We start from the raw sequence: 11,945 nt of genomic DNA, 5'->3' as shown, positions 1-11,945 counted from the left end.
TTGTAACCACCCCAGCGCTTAGAACAGTGCTTGGCACAGAGTAAGCAGTTTATAAATGCCATTATATATAAAAAAAGTGAAGTGACTTGTCCAAAGTCACCCAGCTGACAAGCAGTGGAGTCGGGATTCGAACCCATGACCTCCGACTCCCAAGCCTGGGCTCTTTCCACTGAGCCACGCTGTTTCTCTAAAATACAAGGTGATCAAATCGTCCCACATGGGGCTCCCAGTCTTCATCCCCATTTTCCAGATGAGAGAACTGAGGCCCAGAGAAGATAAGTGACTTGCCCAAAGTCACCCAGCTGACAATTGGTGGAGCCGAGATTTGAACCCATGATGTCCGACTCCCAAGCCCGGGCTCTTTCCACTGAGCCACGCTGCTTCTCTAAGATACAAGGTGATCAAGTTGTCCCACGTGGGGCTCACAGTCTTAATCCCCATTTTACAAATGATAATGATGTTGGCATTTATTAAGCGCTCACTATGTGCAAAGCACTGTTCTAAGTGCTGGGGAGGTTCCAAGGTGATCCGGTCATCCCCCGGGAGGCTCCCAGTCTTCATCCCCATTTTCCAGATGAGGGAACTGAGGCCCAGAGAAGCGAAGTGACTTGCCCAAAGTCACCCACCCGACAATTGGTGGAGCCAGAATTTGAAACCATGACCTCGGACTCCAAAGCCCGGTGCTCTTAATAAATATGACTGAAGGAATGAATGAATGAATACTTCCCAGGTGCTTCATACAGTGCTCTGCACAACACGGTAAGCGCTCAATAAATACGATTGAATGACTGAATGTTTTGTTTTGTTGTCTGTCTACCCCCCTTCTAGACCGTGAGCCCGTTGTTGGGTAGGGACCGTCTCTATCTGTTGCCGACTTGTCCTTCCCAAGCGCTTAGTACAGAGCTCTGCACGCGGTAAAGTGCTCAATAAATAATGATCAATGGAATGAGTGGGACACAAAAATAGCATGGCCGTCGGAGAACTGATATTAATTGCTCCGTGCCTCAGTTCCCTCGTCTGTAAAGTGGGGATGAAGACCATGAGCCTCCCTGTGGGCCAACATGATCACTTTGTAACCGCCCCCAGCGCTTAGAGCAGTGCTTGGCACATAGTAAGCGCTTAATAAATGCCATCATCATCATCATTATTATTATTATTATTCTAAAGGTAAGCGCTTAATAAATGCCAGCATTATTATTATTATTATTATTATTATTATTATAAAGGAAAGCGCTTAATAAATGCCATCATTATTATTAGTATTATTATTATTCTAAAGGTAAGTGCTTGATAAATGCCATCATTATTATTATTATTATTCTAAAGATAAGCGCTTAATAAATGCCATTATTATTATTATTATTATTCTAAAGGTAAGCGCTTGATAAATGCCATTATTATTCTTCTTCTAAAGGTAAGCGCTTAATAAATGCCATTATCATTATTAAATTTGTGTTTTTTTGGTGTTCAGCGCTCCCTCGGCGTCTCGGCCGGCTGAGAAATGAACCCCCAAATGGGCTGAAGTAGCCGTCGCGTGTCTAGACGGTGGCCGGGGCCCAAGTGGTCCGCTTATTTCGGCCGACCCGACGCAGACAAATCTGAGCCCATCAAGCGAGTTGCAGAATTCAAAGCCGAAGGATCCGTAACGGAGCGAACGTCTGCCCCCGACATGGGTAAATACAACAATTACATGGCCCACTTTAAGCTGTGCGTTGTATCCTTTTCTGAAACAAATGGCGTCCGGGCGGCGGTGCGGGAATTTTCGGCAGATCGCAAGCAGTTGTGATACCAGTGGAAACAGAAGGAGCAGCTGATGAGCGCTAAAGCGACGTGCCGGGCCTTCCGGGGCCCAAAGGGTGGGAAATACCCCGAGATCGACAGCAGGATCTTGGAATAACGTGACCGAGTTGAGGGACAGCGGGCACGCCCTGTCGCCCGAGATGCTCAAATCCGAGGCCCGGGAAGTCGCCAGGGAACAAAACGTCGCCGAAACGGAGTTTAAAGCCAGTCGAGGCTGGATGAGCTGCTTCATGCGGCGGAACAACCTGCGCCTCCGGAGACGCGCGGCGCTGCCGGAGGGTTTTCCTCGCGAGGTGTTGGAGTTTCAGAAATCCCTAAGGAGGCGACGCCTAGAACGGGATTACTTCCCATCATGGATGGGGGACGCGGCCGATCGGAAGACGGAGAAGGTTCGTTCGTTAGTATTTATTCTCATTCATTCCTTAATTCGTTCGGAAGACGGAGAAGGTACGTTTCCCGTTTGTTCCTTAAGTCGTTCGATCGTGTTTAAAGGTGCGTTTCTCATTCGTGCGTTTGGTCGTATTTATCGAGCGCTTACTGCGTGCGCTTGGGGAGTCCAAGTTGGCACCTCCGCGTTTTCCGAAACCGTAAGACGCCATAAAAATTGGCCGATTGGACTCCGTCATCCGTGGGCAACGCAGCGCCGGCAACGTGATGCAGTGCGGGGGGAACCAAAATGCATAAATAATAATAATAATGATAATAATAATAATAATATTTATTGAGCACTTACTGTGTGCGCTTGGGAAGTCCAAGTTGGCACCTCCGCGTCTTCTGAAACCATAAGACGCCATAAAAATGGGCTGATCGGACTCCATTGTCCGCAGGCGAAACAGCACCGGCAACATGATGCAGCGCGGGGTGAAACCAAAACGCAGAAATAATAATAATAATGATGGTATTTATTGAGCGCTTACTGTGTGCGCTTGGGAAGTCCAGGTTGACACCTCCACATTTTCTGAAACCTTAAGACACCATAAAAATGGGCCGATCGCACTCCGTTGTCCTCAGACGACACAGTGCCAGCATCGTGATGCAGCGCGGGGGGAACCAAAACGCAGAAATAATAATAATAATAATGGTGGTATTTATTTCAGTCTTATTTATTCTCATTCATTCCTTAATTCATTCAATTGTATTTATCGAGCGCTTACTGTGTGCGCTTGGGAAGTCCAAGTTGGCACCTCCTTGTTTTCGAAACCATAAGATGCTATAAAAGTGTGCCGATCGGACCCTGTTGTCCGCGGGCGACACAGCGCCGGCAACGTGATGCAGCTCGGTGGAAACCAAAATGCAGAAATAATAATAATAATAATGATGGTATTTATTTCAGTCATATTTATTCTCATTCATTCCTTAATGCGTTCAATTGTATTTATCGAGCGCTTACTGCGTGCGCTTGGGGAGTCCAAGTTGGCACCTCCGCGTTTTCTGAAACTATAAGACGCTATAAAAATGTGCCTATTGAGCTCCGTTGTCCGCGGGCGACACAGCGCCGGCAACGTGATGCAGATCGGGGGGAAACAAAAACGCAGAAATAATAATAATAATAATAATAGTATTTATTGAGCACTTACTGTGTGCGCTTGGGAAGTCCAAGTCCAAGTTGGCACCTCCGCGTTTTCTGAAACCATAAGATGCCATAAAAATGTGCCGATCAGACTCCGTTGTCCGCGGGCGACACAGCGCTGGCAACATGGTGCAGCTCGGGGGGAACCAAAACGCAGAAATAATAATAATAATAATAATAATAATAATAGAATTTCTTGAGCGCTTACTGTGTGCGCTTGGGAAGTCCAAGTTGGCACCTCCGCGTTTTCCGAAACCATAAGACGCCTTAAAAATGTGCTGATTGGACTGCGTTGTCTGCGTGCAACACAGCGCCGGCAACGTGATGCAGCTCGGGGGGAAACCAAAATGCAGAAATAATAATAATAATAATAATAATAATAATAATAATAATAATAATAATAGTATTTGTTAAGCGCTTACTATGTGCCAAGCACTGTTCGAAGCACTGGGGAGGTTACGAGGTGATCACGTGGTCCCACGGGGGGCTCACAATCCTAAACCCCATTTTCCAGATGAGGGAACTGAGGCCCAGAGACGTGAAGCGACTTGCCCAGAGTCACCCAGCTGACAGTTTGCGGAACAGGGATTCATTCAGTCATATTTATTAAGTGCTTACTGTGTGCAGAGCACTGTACCACGCGCTTGGGAAATACAAGTAAGTCAGGAGAAGCAGCTCGGCCTAATGGTTAGAGCACGGGACGTCGGAAGGAATCTGGTTCAAGCGGTTAGTACAGTGCTCTGCGCACAGTAAGCGCTCAATAAATATGACTGGTTCTGATCTTGGCTCTTAGCTGCCGTGTGGCCTTGGGAAAGACGCCTCCCTTCTCTGTGCCTCGGTTTCCTCATCAGGAAAAGGGGGTCAGAACGGTGAGCCCGATTTGGGCCGTGGACCGTGGCCGACCTTTCTAACTTATGCCTCCCCGGGCGCTTAGTACGGTGCCTGGCACGTAGTAAGCACTTAATAATAATGATGGCATGCATTAAGCGCTTACTATATGCCAAGCACTGGGGAGGATACAAGGTGATCAGGTCGTCCCATGCGGGGCTCACCGTCTTCATCCCCATTTTCCAGATGAGGGAACTGAGGCCCAGAGAAGTGAAGTGACTTGCCCCAAGTCACACAGCTGACAGTTGGCAGAGCCGGGATTTAATAATAATGGCATTTATTAAGCGCTTACTAGGTGCCAAGCACCGGGGAGGATACAAGGTGATCGGGTCGTCCCACGGGGGGCTCACAGTCTTCATCCACGTATGACAGATGAGGTCACTGAGGCACAGAGGAGTGAAGTTACTTGCCCCAAGTCACACAGCTGACAATTGGCGGAGCTGGGATTTATTAATAATGACATTTATTAAGCGTTTACTCTGTGCCAAGCACTGTTCTAGACACTGGGGAGATTACAAGGTGATCAGGTCATCCCACGGGGGGCTCACAGTCTTATCCCCATTTTCCTAATGAGGGAACTGAGGCACAGAGAAGTGAAGTGACTTGCCCAAATAATAATAATGGCATTTATTAAGCGCTTACTATGTGCCAAGCACTGTTCTAAGCACCGGGGGGGTTACAAGGTGATCAGGTCGTCCCACAGGGGGCTCAGAGTCTTATCCCCATTTTCCCAATGAGGGAACTGAGGCACAGAGAAGTGAAGTGATGTGCCCAAATAATAATAATGGCATTTATTAAGCGCTTACTATGTGCCAAGCACTGTTCTAAGCACTGAATAATAATGATGGCATTAGTTAAGCACTTACTATATGCCAGGCACTGTTCTAAGCACTGGGAAGGTTACAAGGTGATCAGGTCATCCCACGGGGGGCTCACAGTCTTCATCCCCATTTTCCAGATGAGGGAACTGAGGCCCAGTGAAGTGAAGTGACTTGCCCAAAGTCACCTGGCTGACAATTGACAGAGCCGGGTTTTAATAATAATGGCACTAAGCGCTTACTATGTGCCAAGCACCGCTCTAAGCGCTGGGGAGGTTACAAGGTGATCAGGTCGTCCCATGGGGGGCTCACAGTCTTCATCCACATATGACAGATGAGGTCACTGAGGCACAGAGAAGTGAAGTGACTTGCCCCAAGTCACACGGCTGACAATTGGCGGAGCTGGGATTTAATAATAATGGCATTTATTAAGCGCTTACTATGTGCAAAGCACTGTTCTAAGCGCCGGGGATGTTACAAGGTGATCAGGTTGTCCCACGGGGGACTCCCAGTCTTCATCGCCATTTTACAGATGAGGGAACTGAGGCCCAGAGAAGTGAAGTGACTTGCCCAAAGTCACCTGGCTGACAATTGGCGGAGCCGGGATTTAATAATAATGGCATTTATTAAGCGCTTACTATGTGCCAAGCACTGTTCTAAGCGCTGGGGAGATTACAAGGTGATCAGGGGAGATTACAAGGTGCCCCAAGTCACCGAGCTGGCAATTGGCGGAGCCGGGATTTGAACCCATGACCTCTGACTCCAAACACGTGTTCAGACAAAACACCTGTAAATATTTGCAAACTCCAGAGTTCATTCATTCATTCATTCATATTTATTCATTCATTCATTCAATTGTATTTATTGAGCACTTACTGCGTGCAGAGCACTGTACTGAGCGCTCCGGAAGTCCAGGTTGGCAACATATAGACTTCGGTCTCATGTGATCGAGGTAATTGCCTCGCATAAAAATTGTGCCAATCAGGGGGGCAGTTGGACAAGGTCATATTATTTGTTCATTCATTGATTCAGTCGTATTTATTGAGTGCTTCCTGTATGCGGAGCACTGCACTAAGCACTTGGGAAGTCCAAGTTGGCCACATAGAGAGACGGTCCCTACCCAACAGCGGGCTCACAGTCTAGAAGGGGGAGATGGACGACAAAACAAAACTTGCGGACAGGTGATAGTTATTTGATACAAATATAATAATAATAATGATGATGGCATTTATTAAGCGCTTACTATGTGCCAGGCACTGTTCTAAGCGCTTGGGAGGTTACGAGGAGATCAGTTCGTCCCATTTATTGAGCCCCAGCTCTGCGCAGAGTGCTAAACTAAGCAGTTCATTCATTCATTCATTCATTCATTCATTCATTCATTCATTCATTCATTCATTCAGTCGTATATATTGAGCGCTTACTTTGTGCAGGGCGCTGTGCTGAGCGCTTGGGAAGTACAAGTTGGCCGCATATAGAGACGGTCCCTACCCAACAGCGGGCTCACAGTCCAGAAGCAGCGTGGCTCAGTGGAAAGAACCTGGGCTTTGGAGTCTGAGTTCATGGGTTCCAACCCCAGCTCCGCCACTTCTCAGCTGTGTGTCTTTGGGCGAGTCACTTCGCTTCTCTGGGCCTCAGTTCCCTCATCTGCAAAATGGGGATTAATATGAGCCCCCCGTTGGACAACCTGATCACCTTGTAACCTCCCCGGCGCTTAGAACAGCACTTGGCACATAGTAAGCGCTTAATAAATGCCATTATTATTATTGTTATTATTATTATTATTATTATGGGTTCAAATCCTGGCTCCGCCACTTCTCAGCTGTGTGACTTTGGGCAAGTCACTTAACTTCTCTGGGCCTCAGTGACCTCATCTGGAAAATGGGGATGAAGACTGTGAGCCCCCCGTGGGACGACCTGATCACCTTGTAACCTCCCCAGCGCTTAGAACAGCACTTGGCACATAGTACGCGCTTAATAAATGCCATTATTATTATTCTTGTGGGTTCAAATCCCAGCTCTGCCACTTCTCAGCTGTGTGACTTTGGGCAAGTCACTTAACTTCTCTGGGCCTTCAGTTCCCTCATCTGCAAAATGGGGATTAATGTGAGCCCCCCGGGGGACAACCGGATCACCTTGTAACCTCCCCAGCGTTTAGAACAGGGCTTGGCACATAGTAAGTGCTTAATAAATGCCATTGTTATTATTATTATGGGTTCAAATCCCGGCTACGCCACTTCTAAGCTGTGTGGCTTTGGGTGAGTCACTTCACTTCTCTGGGTCTCAGTTCCCTCATCTGGAAAATGGGGATTAAGACTGTGAACCCCCTGTGGGACAACCGGATCACCTTGTAACCTCCCCAGTGCTTAGAACAGTGCTTGGCACATAGTAAGCGCTTTAATAAATGCCATTATTATTTTTAGAAGGGGGAGACGGACCACAAAACAAAGCATATTAACAAAATAAAATCAATAGAATAGTAAATATGTACAGAGTAATAAATCCATACAGAAGCAATAATCTGTACAATAAAGATGAAAACAATGTACTAAAATCAATGTCATATTTTTTGAGCGCTTACTGTGCGCAGAGCACTGTACTAAGCGCTTGGGAAGTCCAAGTTGGCAACATAGAGGGACGGTCCCTACCCGCAGTGAAAACCCGGTTTGCTGGCTCCCCTCAGGTGTGCGGGGTAGAAAATTCAACTCTCTCCACCTCCGTGGGGCCGACTCCGGATCACGAAAGCGGATTTTAACGGTGGTTAAGTATATATATGTATATATAATAATAATAATGATGGTATTTGAGTATATATATATATATGAATAATAATAATGATGGTATTTGTTAAGCGCTTACTATATGCAAAGCACTGTTCTAAGTGCTGATCTTGGTATGTATTTATTACTCTATTTATTCATTTTATTTGCACATATTTATTCTATTTATTTTATTTGGTTAATACGTTTTGTTTTGTTGCCGTCTCCCCCTTCTCGACTGTGAGCCCGCCGTCGGGTAGGGACAGTCTCTAGATGTTGCCGACTTGGACTTCCCAAGTGCTTAGTACGTTGCTCTGCACACCAGAAGTGCTCAATTCATGCATTCATTCATTCAATCGTATTTATTCATTCAGTTCATTCATTCATCATTGAATGAATTCATTCTTTCATTGAATTCAATCAATTCATTCATTCATTCATCCTAATCTTCCTAGACCTCTCAACTGCCTTTGACAATAAATATATTATTTGTTGAATGAATTGAATGAGTGAATGAACTTTCATTTATTCATTCATCCTAATCTCCTTAGACCTCTGAACTGCCTTTGACAATAAATATATTATTTGTTGAATTAATTGAATGAATGAACTTTCATTCATTTATCCATACTAATCTTCCTAGACCTCTCAACTGCCTTTGACAGTAAAGATATTATTTATTGAATGAATTGGATGAATGAATGAATGAAAATTCATTCATTCATTCATCTTAATCTTCCTATCAATCAGTCAATCAGTCAATTGTATTTATTGAGCGCTTACTGTGTGCAGAGCAATGTACTAAGCGCTTGGGAAGTACAAGTTGGCAACATATAGAGACAGTCCCTACCCAACAGTGGGCTCACAGTCTAGAAGGGGGAGACAGAGAACAAAACCAAACATCCTAACAAAATAGAATAAATAGAATAGATATGTACAAGTAAAATAAATAAATAAATAAGTAGAGTAATAAATATGTGCAAACATTATATACATAGACCTCTCAACTGCTTTTGACGATAAATATATTATTTATTGAATGAATTGAATGAATGAATGAATGAATTTTCATTCAATCGTTCATCCTAATCTTCCTAGACCTCTCAATTGCTTTTGACAATAAATATATTATTTATTGAATGAATTGAATGAATGAGTGAATTTTCATTCATTCATTCATCCTAATCTTCCTAGACCTCTCAACTGCCTTTGACAATAAATATATTATTTATTGAATGAATGAATGAATGAATGAATTTTCATCCATTCATTCATCCTAATCTTCCTAGACCTCTCAACTGCCTGTGACAATAAATATATTATTGAATGAATGAATGAATGAACTTATTGAGTGAATTAATAAACTTATAATTCAATAAATACGATTGAATGGATGAATATCTGACGTTCGCGAATCAGGCTCGGTGGCAACTCAGAAGCCTTAAATTTGAACCCCCCGAAAACTTCTCTCCCCGTCCCGGCCCTGTCTTTGCGAATGTTTTGAATTTCCCCAGGCGGAGGCCCAGGGGCACGAACTGCTGGCCGAGGACGCGGCGTTCCCGGGAGCCGCGGAGGAGTCGTTCCCGTCGCCCGGCGTCGGCTTCTCACAGAAAGGTAAAGAGCTCAACTCCCTCCCCTCCCCTGCCGCGGCTGGAACGTGACCTCCGCCTCTCCCCTCAGAGCCCGCTGTCCAGCCAGCGCTTTGCACATAGGAAGCGCTTAATAAATGCCGTTATTATTATTATTATTATTGTTATCACCCCATCGCCGTCCCCGGATTCCGATCCCAGCTCCCCCAGTTACCTGCTCCGTGACGTTCCTTCTCAGTTCCCTCAACCGTTCCCTTTCCAACAGCTTCTTCCCCACTGCTTTCCAACTTGCTTGTTCATTCATTCATTCAATCATCTTTATTGAGCGCTTACTGTGTGCAGAGCACTGTACCAAGCGCTTGGGAAGTACAAGTTGGCAACATAGAGAGACGGCCCCTACCCAACCAGCGTGCTCACAGGCTAGAAGGGGGAGAAAGACAACAAAACAAAACATATTAACAAAATAAAATAAATAGAATAAATATGTACAAGTAAAATAGAGTAATAAATTCATTCAATCGTATTTATTGAGCGCTTACTGTGTGCAGAGAACTGGACTAAGCTCTTGAGAAGTACAAGTCGGCAACATATAGAGACGGTCTGTACCCAACAGCGGGCTCACAGGCTAGAAGAGGGAGACAGACAACAAAACAAAACATATTAACAAAATAAAATCAATAGAATAAATGTTTATATTTATATTTAAATAGAACAAGTAAAATAAATAGAGTAATAAATTCATTCATTCATTCAATCGTGTTTATTGTGCGCTTACTGTGTGCAGAACACTGTACTAAGTGCTTGGGAAGTCCAAGTTGGCAACATATAGAGACGGTCCCTACCCGACAATGGGCTCACAGTCTAGAAGGGGGAGACAGACAACAAAACAAAACATATTAACAAAATAAAATCAATAGAATAAATATGTGCAAGTAAAATAAATAGAGTAATGAATTCATTCATTCATTCAGTCATATTCATTGAGCACTTACCGTGTGCAGAGCACTGGTCTAAGCGCTTGGGAAGAACAAGTTGGCAACATATAAAGACGGTCCCTACCCAACAGCAGGCTCACAGGCTAGTAGGGGGAGACAGACAACAAAACATATTAACAAAATAAAATCATCATCATCAATTGTATTGAGCGCTTACTGTGTGCAGAGCACTGTACTAAGCGCTTGGGAAGTACAAGTTGGCAACATATAGAGACAGTCCCTACCCAACAGTGGGCTCACAGTCTAAAAGGGGGAGACAGAGAACAAAACCAAACAGACTAATAAAATAAAATAAATAGAATAGATATGTACAAGTAAAATAAATAGAGTAACAAATATGTACAAACATATACCTATATACAGGTGCTGTGGGGAAGGGAAGGAGGTAAGATGGGGGGTGGAGAGGGCGACGAGGGGGAGAGGAAGGAAGGGGCTCAGTCTGGGAAGGCCTGCTGGAGGAGGTGAGCTCTCAGTAGGGCCTTGAAGGGAGGAAGAGAGCTAGCTTGGTGGATGGGCAGAGGGAGGGCATTCCAGTCCTGGGGGAGGACGGGGGCCGGGGGTCGATGGCGGGACAGGCGAGAACGAGGCACGGTGAGGAGATTAGCGGCAGAGGAGCGGAGGGGGCGGGCTGGGCTGGAGAAGGAGAGAAGGGAGGTGAGGTAGGAGAGGGCGAGGTGATGGACAGCCTTGAAGCCCAGGGTGAGGAGTTTCTGCCCGATGCGCAGATTGATTGTTAGCCACTGGAGATTTTTGAGGAGGGGAGTAACATGCCCAGAGCGTTTCTGGACAAAGACAATCCGGGCAGCAGCATGAAGTAGGGATTGAAATGGGGAGAGACACGAGGATGGGAGATGAGAGAAGTCTGATGCAGTAGTCCAGACGGGGTAGGATGAGAGCTTGAACGACAAGAATAGCGGTGTGGATGGAGAGGAAAGGGCGGATCTTGGCAATGTTGCGGAGCTGAGACCAGCAGGTTTTGGTGACGGCTTGGATGTGAGGGGTGAACAAGAGAGCGGAGTCGAGGATGACACCAAGGTTGCGGGCTTGTGAGACGGGAAGGATGGTAGTGCCGTCAACAGAGATGGGAAAGTCAGGGAGAGGGCAGGGTTTGGGAGGGAAGACAAGGAGTTCAGTCGCGGACATGCTGAGTTTTAGGTGGCGGGCAGACATCCAGATGGGGATGTCCTGAAGGCAGAAGGAGATGCGAGCCTGGAGAGAGGGGGAGAGAGCAGGGGCAGAGATAGAATAAATATGTACAAGTAAAATAAGTAGAGTAATGAATTCATTCATTCATTCAATTGTATTGAACGCTTACTGTGTGCAGAGCACTGTACTAAGCGCTTGGGAAGAAGAGGTTGGCAACATATAAAGACGGTCCCTACCAGACAGCGGGCTCACAGGCTAGAAGGGGGAGACAGAGAACAAAACAAAACATATTAACAAAATAAAATAAATAGAATAAATGTGTACAAGTAAAATAAATAAATGAATAGAGTAATAAATATGTACAAACATATAAATATATACAG

The 11,945-nt window shown here is 45.3% G+C and overlaps 1 pseudogene; it reads left to right on the top strand.

Moving 5' to 3' along the window:
• Positions 1-1,486: 1,486 nt before the first annotated feature.
• LOC119924065 overlaps positions 1,487-11,945 on the top strand; it is a 32,262-nt pseudogene continuing 21,803 nt past the window's right edge.

Source organism: Tachyglossus aculeatus, unplaced genomic scaffold (assembly GCF_015852505.1).
Source record: "Tachyglossus aculeatus isolate mTacAcu1 unplaced genomic scaffold, mTacAcu1.pri scaffold_78_arrow_ctg1, whole genome shotgun sequence".
Taxonomy (NCBI): domain Eukaryota; kingdom Metazoa; phylum Chordata; class Mammalia; order Monotremata; family Tachyglossidae; genus Tachyglossus; species Tachyglossus aculeatus.
This window is presented reverse-complemented; position numbering and strand designations above follow the sequence as displayed.